Genomic DNA, 11,434 nt, shown 5'->3' with positions numbered 1-11,434 from the left:
TGAAAGAATTTCTCCCTAAGTTGTCACTGTTGCAGATGGGAATCATTTGGCATGTTAGAGTGTATGTAAGGATTTTGTATGGTCACTAGTCTGATATGCTTCTTATTTCCTTAGGAAATTGTGATATGGTGCTTGAAGTAAAATGGCTTAGTACACTTGGAACTGTAAATTAGAATTTCAAGAAGTTGATCATGGAATTTGATTATCATGGTGAACACCATGTTTAACAGGGTGAGAAACCTAAAAGACCTTGTTTCTATGAGTCAGAATACTGAAAAGTTACTCAATCAACCTGTACAACTATATATCCTATGAACAGGACACTTCTGGAATTTTTTGCTGTAATACTGAGGTTTCTAGTGATCCTGCTGTTGTGGCTGAACTTTTGCAAGAATATAAGGACATTTTTTAGGAACCTAAGTCTCTGCCACCACTAGGGGAGTTTTTGATCATAGAATTCCTTTAGAATTTGCGACAAATCCAGTAAGTACAGTCCCTACAAGTATCCTTTAGCTCAAAGTGATATCATTGAAAAATTGGAGCAGGAAGCCAAGAAATGCTTGATCAAGGCATAATTCAGCTGCACCGTTTTGCCTCTCCAGTTATTTTGGTGGGGAAGAAAGATAGGACTTGGAGGCTATGTGTGGATTATAGGGAGCTTAATAAGAAGACAGTGAAGGACAAGTTTTGAATTCCTGTAGTAGATGAGCTTACTGTCACGGTCCGAGTGTTTTAACACCAGATCGTGCGGCGCGCTCTTGTCTAATGGCGACAAGGACGCAAGCCTAAAGCGAGGGAGGTTCGTGAGCATACAGCAACACGGACCAAGGGTGAGAAAGTAACTCGCCGCGGTGTTGTCTGTGCGGACGGTGAACTTTGATCCCAACAAGTAGTGCCTCCATCCCCTTAGGCAGTGCACAATGGCTAGTAGCTCCTTTTCCTTTGCCGCATACCTCCTCTCAGCATTATTCAGCTTCCTGCTTTCGAATGCAATATGATGCCCTTCTTGGAGGAGCACTCCTCCTATTGCAAAATCTGAAGCATCCGTCTCGACCACAAATGGTTTGGTGATGTCTGGAAGGGCAAGGACCGGCTCCTTCACCACTGCTTCTTTCAACTTCTGGAAAGCTTCCTTCTGTGGCCCTGACCATTCCCAACGACTTTCTTTCCTCAATAGGTCGGTGAGGGGACTTGCGATCTCTGAGTATCCCTTGATAAATCTTCTATAATAGTTCGCCAGTCGTAGAAAGGATCGCAATTCAGAGGGGTTCTTGGGATCTTTCCAATCGCGAACAGCACATATCTTCTTTGGGTCCATCCTCAATCGACCCTTCCCCACAAAGTGTCCAAGAAATCCGACTTCTTTCAGCGCAAAGGCACACTTTTCTCGTTTCACAAACAGGTGATGTTCTCTCAACTTCTCGAAGACCAATCTTAGGTGATCGAGGTGCTCTTCAAAAGTCTTGTTGTAGACGACAATATCATCAAGGTACACCACTAGTAGAAAATAGCATTAGGCACCCCCCATATGGCACCGGTTCAGGCCAAACCGGTGCCAAAAATCGGCCCAATATTGGGCGGGTTTTTTCACAAATGGAAAAGGCACCGGTTCAGCCCAAACCGGTGCCAATAATAAAAAGGGCACCGGTTTGAACCGGTGCCTTTACGAACCGGTTCATTTACATATTAAAAAAAAAACCGCCCTTATATCTACCCCAAACCCTAAATATTTCATTCGGCCTCCTCTCCTCTTTCTCTCTCTTTCTCTCTCCTCCTCTTTCTCTCTCCTCTCCTCTCCTCTTTCACGTCGCCGTTCTCCTCTCCTCTCCTTCATTTATCTTTCTGGATCTCTTCCTCCTTTCTATCATCACTCGAAAACCACTAAAAAATTCGAAGACAACAACATGCAACACGGATTTTGAGGTTTTTCAATCGATTTTGAGGTTTTTCAATCGAATTTAATAGTTTGTTTTTCGATTTTGATTTTCTTAATTTCAAACTCTTCTTTCAATTGATTTTGATTTTTTTTTCAGCGATTTCTCGGTTTTTTGTTACGTTTTTATTTATTTATTTTTTCTGGGTTTTTTATTTTTCTTTCGATTTCAATTTTTTTCCGAGTTCAACTATTTCGATTTCTGGGTGTTTTCGATTTGTGAATTTTTCTGGGTTAATTTTTTTGATTTCGTTTTTGTTTTTTTTTTCTATTTCAGGGTTTTTTTTTTTTCAATTTCGATTGTTTTTTTTTTTTATTTTGATTTGTTTTTCGATTTCTGGGTTAATGCATGCGTTTTTGGGTTTGTTGATTTTTTTTTACTTGATTTAGATCCGTTAAAGATGCAAGATTTGTTCTGGGTTTGTTTTGGGATTTTCTTTTTTAATTTTCGATTTAAATTCGAAATTTTTTTATTTTCTGAGTTTTTTTTTTTTTTTTTTTTTTTTTTTTTTTTTTTTTTTTTTCAGATTTTCGATTTTGGTTTTTAATTTCTGGGTTCAATTTTGGTTTTTAAATGATGTTCTGGGTTTTTTTTTCTTACCAACTGATTTTCTTTTTTATTTTTCGATTTTTTTTTATTTTATTCGATTTTATTTTTTATATTTATTTTATTCGATTTTATTTTTTATTTTTTCTGGATTTTATTTTTTAAATGATGTTCTGGGTTAATCGTTTTTTTTTTGCTTTAATTGGTGCAGGTATCTTGAGTTAGATCTTAAATGGAAGAAGCAAGAATATTATGTTTATTTTTTTATTTATATTGTAATTTTTTTATATGTTGTAATTATATTAATCGTTTGAATTTTTTTTTTATATTGAGCAAGATGGAAGCTTAATTATATTAATTGTTCGATATTTTTTTTTCCTTGTTGTAATTGAACTACTACTGTATTGATCTATATTGTAAAATTGTTTTGATTATATATTGTAAATTTTTTATTATGTTGATTGAAATTCAATCTATATTTTGATGTTCTAAATAATTTAAGTCAGATTTTTAATTTTTTGCTGTTCTAAAAAAAAAAAAAAAAAAAAAAAATTATAATATTTGGCACTTTTGGCACCGGTTAACCGGTGCCAAAAACAATTCCACATTTTTTAAAATCTAGTTTTGGCACCGGTTAACCGGTGCCAATTTCAAGTTTTGGCACCGGTTTGAACCGGTGCCTTTTTAAACCCCTTTTTGGCACCCCCCAAATAGGCACCGGTTCAAACCGGTGCCTTAGGCCGGGTTTGAACCGGTGCCAAATACATTTTTTCACGTAGTGCATGACCATAAAATTTTCTAAGTATTATCGGAATACTTGGTTCATCAGAGTACACAGAAAGTAGCAGGTGCATTCGTCAATCCGAAAGGCATGAGTAGCCATTCGTATGCCCTGTATCTCGTCACACAAGCAGTTTTTAGTTCATCTCCTTTGGCAATGCGAACTTGGTGGTAGCCAGACTTCAAGTCTAGCTTGGTAAAATACACTGCATCCCCTAACTGATCGAACAGATCCGCCACCAAAGGAATAGGGTACTACTGGCCAGGAATGAAGGAAGATGTGATGAGATACTAACAGAGTTCCAGGATCTCCTCCCGAAAGATCTACCAAAAGTTCTCCCACCTAGAAGGATGGTGGACCATGAGATCGAGCTGGTTCAGGGGCGAAACCCCCAACACGAAGCCCTTATCGCATGGCTCCCCCGGAAATGGTCGAACTCCAGAGACAATTGGAGGATTTGCTTGAGGCATACTTCATCCTCCCATCAAAGGCCCCTTACGGAGCCCCTGAGCTAGCTGGGTCATGGGTGTTTAGTAAGATTGATCTAAGGGCTCGTTATCATCAGTTGAGAGTTCATGATGGTGATGTGTTCAATACTGCATTTAAAACCCAGAATGGTCATTATGAGTTTTAAGTAATGCCATTTGGGCTTACAAATGCCCCAGCTTCCTTTCAAAGTTGGATGAATCACATTTCCAGACCACTTCTAAGAAAATGTGTGTTAGTCTTCTTTGATGATATATTGATCTATAGTAGGTCTCTCAAGGAGAATTTGATTCACCTTAAAGTTGTTTTTGATTTGATGAACCAGCATACTTTGTATGCAAAGATGCGTAAATGTTGTTTTGCTATCGACAAGGTTGAATATTTAGGTCACTTTGATCCTAGGAAGATTGAAGCTATTAGGAATTGGCCTATTCCTAAGAATGTTAAGGAATTGAGAAGTTTCTTGGGTTGGCTGGTTACCTATAGAAAGTTTACTAGAGGTTATGGCTATATCAACAAACCTTTGACTTAATTATTGAAGAAGAGAGTGTTCAAATGGAATGATATACAACAGCAAGCTTTTGAAGAATTAAAGTTGGCTTTGAGTTCAGGGCTAGATTTTTCAAAAGCATTTAAGGTTGAAACTGATGCTTCTTTTTTTTTGGAAGGTAAGAAAGTATATTGATTAAAGAAATTGTACAAAAATATAGTGTACAATCCTGGCCAGCAGGAAACTTAAGCTACACAAGCCTTTAACAACAAAGGCAAACAACCTCCATGGTTTGAAGTTCAGCTTTACCACCTTCTAGGAAGGGTTTAAAGCAGGAACAAAAAACCAGAACCAAGTCAAGGAGTCCCCTGGTACCTTCTAGGAAAGGCTCAGGGAAACCTAGACCTGCAAAAACAAAAAAGAAAACTTACACCCAACTCCCCATACAACCAGACTAACCAACAAACAGGCACAAAAAGCAACTAGATACAAGACTTGAGGTGCTGCAGCCACTTATAGTCTTCAATCTTCCAAGTATGGTTTATCATTTGCTGGCATCTAATCATCACTTCTCTCTTAACACCCTTTGAAAGCAAATCTGGCCTTAGAATAGCTTTAGACCAAAAAGCATGGTTTCTAGCCATCCAGATATTATAAACAGCAGCAAACAAGCAAGCCATGATCATTTTTTGCTGGATACAGTTTTTACCTCTCATTTTCCAGCTCTTCCAGCTGTTAAGAGACTGCAAAAGACCACAAGGGAAACCAAGCCATTGAGCAACATCATCAATAACCTTTGTACTATAACTGCACCCAAAGAAAAGGTGCTTGCTGTTTTCAGTATCCTCACCACACAAAAGACAGTCAATAGAGGTAGAAGCCCCAAACTGAGCAAGCCTATCTCTAGTTCTGAGCCTATCCAGAGCAGAAAGCCAATTAATAAAAGTATGTTTAGGAATGTTGAAAGGATTCCAAACCCAATCATACCAGTCAACTTTATCCATGTTACCCTGGAGCCATTTGTAGCCATCTTTGATTCTGTACTTTTTATTTAACCAACCCTCAGTTTCAAAGCCCTCTCTAAGCTCATCTTTGACCTTACATAATAGCTTCCATGCCCAACCAGCATCTTTCTTAGGTTTATAATCCCACCAATCTTCATCCTTGATATAAACAGAGTGAACCCATCTCACCCATAAAGAGTCAGATTTTTTTGCAATTTTCCACACATAGCTTCCCAGAGCAGCTATATTCCAGTTTCTGCAATGCCTAATACCTAACCCACCACATCTCTTAGGCCTGCAAATCCAATCCCAGGCAACTGGGGGGGACTTAGCCAACACAGCATTTCCACTCCATAAGAAAGCCCTACATAATTGAGTGATTCTATCCACCACTTTCTTAGGTAGAAGAACACACTGAACCCAATAAGTATGTAAGCTCATAAGAACAGAATTAACAAGGGTGACTCTAGCAGTATAGGACAGGTTTCTGCTACTCCAGCATTGAAGTCTCATCAGCATTTTATCAATCAGACTATCATAATCATTTACTTTCAAATACTTAGCATTGAGAGTGATACCAAGGTACCTGAAAGGCATATCACCCATGACAAAGCCAGAACTCATCAAAATGCTATCCTGCACCTGCTGCTGAACATTCCCAAAATAAATTGCAGTTTTGTCAAGGTTAGCTTGAAGCCCTGATCTTGCCTCAAAGGTTTTCAAAGCTCTAATGAGGAGATTCACAGATTCAGTGTTCCCATAAGAGAAAAGCATCAAGTCATCAGCAAAGATCAAATGATTAAGAGCTAAGGAAGTACACCTTTGATGAAACTTGAACTCTCTCTTTTTACCAACTTTCCTGAGAAGTCTGGTTAGATACTCCATCACAATAACAAACAAAAGAGGAGACATAGGATCACCCTGCCTCACCCCCTTTTTCCCTTTGAAAAAACCATAAGAACCCCCATTAAAGCAGGAGTGGTCACACACTGCATTATCCAGGCAATGAACTTGGTGGGGAACTTGAGAGCATTCAACATCTCCTGGATAAACCTCCAATTGACAGAATCATAAGCCTTCCTTAGATCAACCTTAATAGTACATCTAGGAGGCTTCCTCTTATTATTATAGGCTTTAAGCATATCCTGGCATATCAAAATGTTATCCAAGATAGATCTCCCAGAAACAAAGGCACCTTGACACCCAACAATTACATCAGGAAGCACTTCCTTTAGTCTATCACAAATCATTTTGGAAATGATCTTGTAAACCACATTGCAACAAGCAATTGGTCTAAATTGAGTGACCCTATTAGCATGCTCAACCTTAGGGATCAAAGTGAGGGTGGTAGCATTAATCTGCTTCAGGAGCTTGCCTGAACTAAAGAAATCCAGGACAACTTTAGTGATATCAGGACCAACCAAACTCCATGTAGCCTTGAAAAATTTGCTGGAAAACCCATCAGGACCAGGAGCTTTGTTATCCTCAATGCTCCACAAAGCTTTCTTAACATCTTGTTCACAAAACTCCCTGCACAAACTAATACTCTGATCTTCAGAGAGAGTTTTACCTTCAGAAATAACTCCCTGATGGATATTGCCACTCATATGAGACTCAGTACCAAGTAAACCTTGATAATACTGAAGGAAAGCTTCACATACTTGCCCAGGATCAGAAATAACCATCCCCTCATCATTCACAATAGAATAAATGTTGTTCTGAAGTCTTCTCTTCCTGATCATAGCATGAAAGAAAGCAGTGTTCATATCCCCATACTTGAGCCAATGAACCTTTGCCTTTTGTTTTAAGAAGTTAAATCTATCAGCATGAGTTTTGGCAAACTGGATTCTAGCCTGTCTTTCTTGACTGATAAGATCTTCATTACCAGGATCACTTTGCAATTTAACCTGGATATCTTCAAGGTGCTTTTCAGCAACTGCATCATCAACCTCCACACAAGAAAATCTACCTATCTTAGGCCCTTTTAACAACTGTTTTACCTCCTTCAGTTTCCTCACACATTGATACATAAGGGTACCAGAAACCTTCTTATTCCAGGCTTCCTTCACCCCAGGTAGAAAATCTGGAGAGTCCACCCAAATATTCACAAACCTAAAAGGTTTTTTAGTTTGATTACCAGAATCAAACAACTTAATCACACAAGGGCAATGGTCCATTAATCCCTCTGGGAAGAAAGTAGCTTGCATATCAGCAAATTTCACCATCCACTCATTATTAACAATAACCCTATCAATCTTTGAGCAAACTCTATCCTTGCCCTCTTGCTTATTATTCCAAGTATAGAACATTCCACCTGTAGCCCAATCAGTGAGACCAACATCCCTTAGACAAGTTCTGAAAGGCTCAACCTCAGCTAAGGACACAGTGCTCCTTATTCTGTCATTCAGATTCAGAACACTATTGAAATCACCTTGCAAGATCCAAGGGCCACTAACTTTATTACTGAGCTCAACAATTTTCTCCCACGGCTGCACCCTGTCACCGGCAGTATTCAGACCATAGACCATAGTACACTCAAAATTCACACTAGTAGCTTTGTGAACTACACATATGTGAATCAACTGAGTTTCACATCTAACCACAGTCACATCAAAAAACTGAGATAACCAAACCACCCAAATTCTACCCCCTTTATGGTAGGAATAGTTAGCATAGACAGACCATTCACTTCCAAACCTATTAAAGACATCACCAAACTTCACAGCCTTCACCTTTGTTTCAAGAAGTCCAAATAATCCCACTCCATGGTGTCTAATAAACCATAAGACATCACAAAGCTTACTGGCTTTATTTAGACCTCTTATATTCCAGAATCCAAACTTATCCATGGTAAGAGTGAGAACATTCCCCCTCTTCTAGAACACTGAATTTGTTTCCACTACTACTAACTAAAAACACACCTGACTGCACTAGATGAGGTCTTTGACAAATATCATCAGTTTGCACCCCACCATTCAAGGTGTTTGTCCTGCTCCCATCATTCTGGTTCTGAATAACAGGCTTTGAAATTGGCTTCCAAACTCTTTGTGACTTTTCCTTTTGTTTATTGATCTGTTGATTTTTCCCAGCCTGCAGCCTCTCCCTTTTCCTAGCTTGTACTTTATGGTTAGGACATTGAGCATCATCATGTCCAATCCCACCACACACCCTACAAACCCTAGGCTTCCATTCATACTTCACCTCCTGTTTGACTGTGTTACCCAGCTCATCCAGGAACTCAATGCACTCTGGTAATTCAGCATTGAATTTAACCTCCACCATAATCTGGGCATACTCCAGTCTTTCCTTAGTAGCAGTAGCCTTATCAGTCTTAATAGGCTTCCCAATCAGAGAGGCCAGTTTCATAAGAGCCTTTTGTCCCCAGTATTTCAGGTTCAGGCCAGGCACCCTTACCCAAATAGGTACTAGATCCACTGGATCAGCAGACAGATCCATTCCCACCACCCATTTTCTCATTATTACAGGCTTATTATCAAACCATACAGGTCCTAAACCCAGAACTCGGTCCCTTACATCAACAGACTTGAAACAAACAAGGAATATCCCATTTGCCATTAATGAAACCTTATCTATACCAAATTTACCCCAAAGTCTTCTTACAAACCCATTGATAACAGACAATGGTGGTTTGATCCCAATCACATGACAAACAATTGCTGAATTCCAGAAATCAATCTCTGGTTGCACATCCTCAAAACTGATTTGGATCTTATCACAACTATCTCTTATAGGCTCATTCCTCCCCTCAGAAATATTTACACCCTCAGAGAGGTCTACCCCCTCATCCCTAGTCCCCTGGAACAACTTCTCCCTCCAATTCAAACGAGCACCAGAATTAGAGCTTGGGGATTGAAAAGCAGGGGATTGCAAATCGGGTTTCTCATAAATTGGGGAAAACACATTCAAATTACTTCTAGAGTTCTCAAGCATCAAAATAGGAGTTGGGTTGTCAAAATTTAAGACACTATCACAACAAGCAGCAGTACGAAGCTCATCATCAATGGCGGATGAGGAAGAACGAATTACCTGAAGCCAGCTATTAAACTCCTGCTTATGCTCACCATAGTCTTCTGGAATTACTTCCTTCATAGGGCTAGCATTCTCCATTACTTCATCAAGCCAGCTCTCAACTGAAACGTCCCCAGAAGCAATGCTCTGTTCTTTCTTCTTCGTATAGTTCCTTGTTTTGGGTCCAGAATTCTGCCTTGCTTTTTGCTTTTTCTTCGATTTGGATCCTGAGCTCTTGCTTCCCTTACCCTTCTTCCTCTTTGCCATTGAAATCGGGTTGAAAATTGAAGCTCAAATTTGTGGGTTTCAATCGATTTTTCAACTTTCTCTCTCTAGTTCTTGAGACTTTCTCTCTCTAGTTCTTACTTTCATTTGTTTGAATAAAATGATGCTTCAAATAAAGGTATTGGAGCAGTTCAGATGCAAACTTATCAGAAGAGTCTCAAGTGGCTTTTACAACAAAAGATCTCAACCCCATTTCAGCAGCTATGGTTTTCTAAGCTTATGGGATTCAGTTATGAGATTGTATACAAGAAAGGAAGTGAGAATGTGGTAGCAGATGCCTTGTCAAGGGTAACTGGTGCAGAATTATTGTGCATGGCATTGACAGTGGGCAAAAGCTGAGGGTCAGTTATGAGCTAGACTTGAATACTGTTACTTTGTTTCAGTCTCTTTCTTAGGGTATTGCAGCTCATAACTATGCTATATAAGATGGGTAGTTAAGAAGAAAAGGCAAGTTAGTGGTGGGACCAGATGATGAGCTGAAAGTGGCAATACTTTAATGGTTACAAAGACAAGATGGACATTCTGGTAGAGATGCTACTTTAGTGAAAGATTCTATTGGAAGGGAATGACCACTTTTGTCACTCACTTTGTGAGAAATTGTTTAGTCTGTCAGGCTAATCAGGCTAATAAAACTTAGAATGCTTTTAGTCCTGGATTATTACAACCCTTTCCAATTCCTCAAGAAGTGTGGGTTGATATTTCCATGGACTTTATTGGAGGGCTACCTGTCTCTTTTGGAAAGAATGTCATTTTTGTTGTGGTTGACAGATTAGCAAGTATGCTCATTTTATGGCTTTGTCTCATCCTTATACAATAGTGAGTAGCCAAAGCTTATTTGGATGGGTTGTTCAAGCTACGTATCTGGCCTAGATCAATAGTCAATGATAGGGATGCAGTATTTTTAAGCAATTTTTGGAAAGCTTTGTTTGAGTTGCAGGGCACTAATTTGCTATTATCTTCAGCTTACCATACAGATGGTCAAACTAAAGGGTGAATAGATGTTTGGAGACCTATTTGACCAGTGAATGCCCTAAGAATTGGAGTAAATGGCTACCATTGGCTGAGTGGTGGTACAAAACAAATTTTCACACATCATCTTAGATGACTCCATATGAGATTGTGTACAGTCAACCACCTCCTTTGAATTTGTCATATCTGCCAGGAGAATCTAAAGTTGCTGTTGTTGATAGGTCTTTACAAAAATGGGAAGAAGATGAAGGCTCAAGCTAATAAAAAGAGAAGTGACAAAGAGATTATTGTAGGAAGTTGGGTTTGGCTGAAACGACAAGCTTACAAACAGAAAACTCTTAGGCGAGGATCACATGATAAGCTGTCTTCGAAATTTTATGGTCCTTTTCAGGTTGCTGAAGTTATTGGGAAGGTGACTTATAAACTGAAGTTACCTCAGGACATCCAATCTTCTATGTTTCTCAACTGAAGAAATTTAAAGGAGTGATCCCTGCAGTTGCTCACATTCCATCATGGTTGCATGGTATGGATGAAGAAGAAGAGTAGACTATTCTAGATAGAAGAACTGTTAAGCACCAAAATCAAGCTGCTGTACAATATTTGGTCAAATGGAAGAACTGTCCTACTTCAGAGGCTACTTGGGAGTTTGCTGAAATTTTTGAGGCTAAATTTCCTGATTTTGTAGTTCAAACTTGAGGGCAAGTTTGTTTTCAACAGGGGAGCATTGTAATAGGAGGTATTAGTTATTTGTAAGCTTTGCTGAATCAGCAAAGTTAACATATGACAGGTTGTTAGAGATATTTTTAGATATGTCTAAGTCTTTTACAGGGTATAAATACCTATAATCATTGTATTAAACTCATTCAATCAAATTTGTGAAATAAAAATCCCTTTCTTCTTCCTCAACATT

This window comes from Chenopodium album, chromosome 7, assembly GCF_948465745.1.
Source record: "Chenopodium album chromosome 7, dcCheAlbu1.1, whole genome shotgun sequence".
Taxonomy (NCBI): Eukaryota; Viridiplantae; Streptophyta; class Magnoliopsida; order Caryophyllales; family Amaranthaceae; genus Chenopodium; species Chenopodium album.
The sequence above is the reverse complement of the archived record's forward strand: the minus strand, read 5'-3'. Positions refer to the sequence as shown.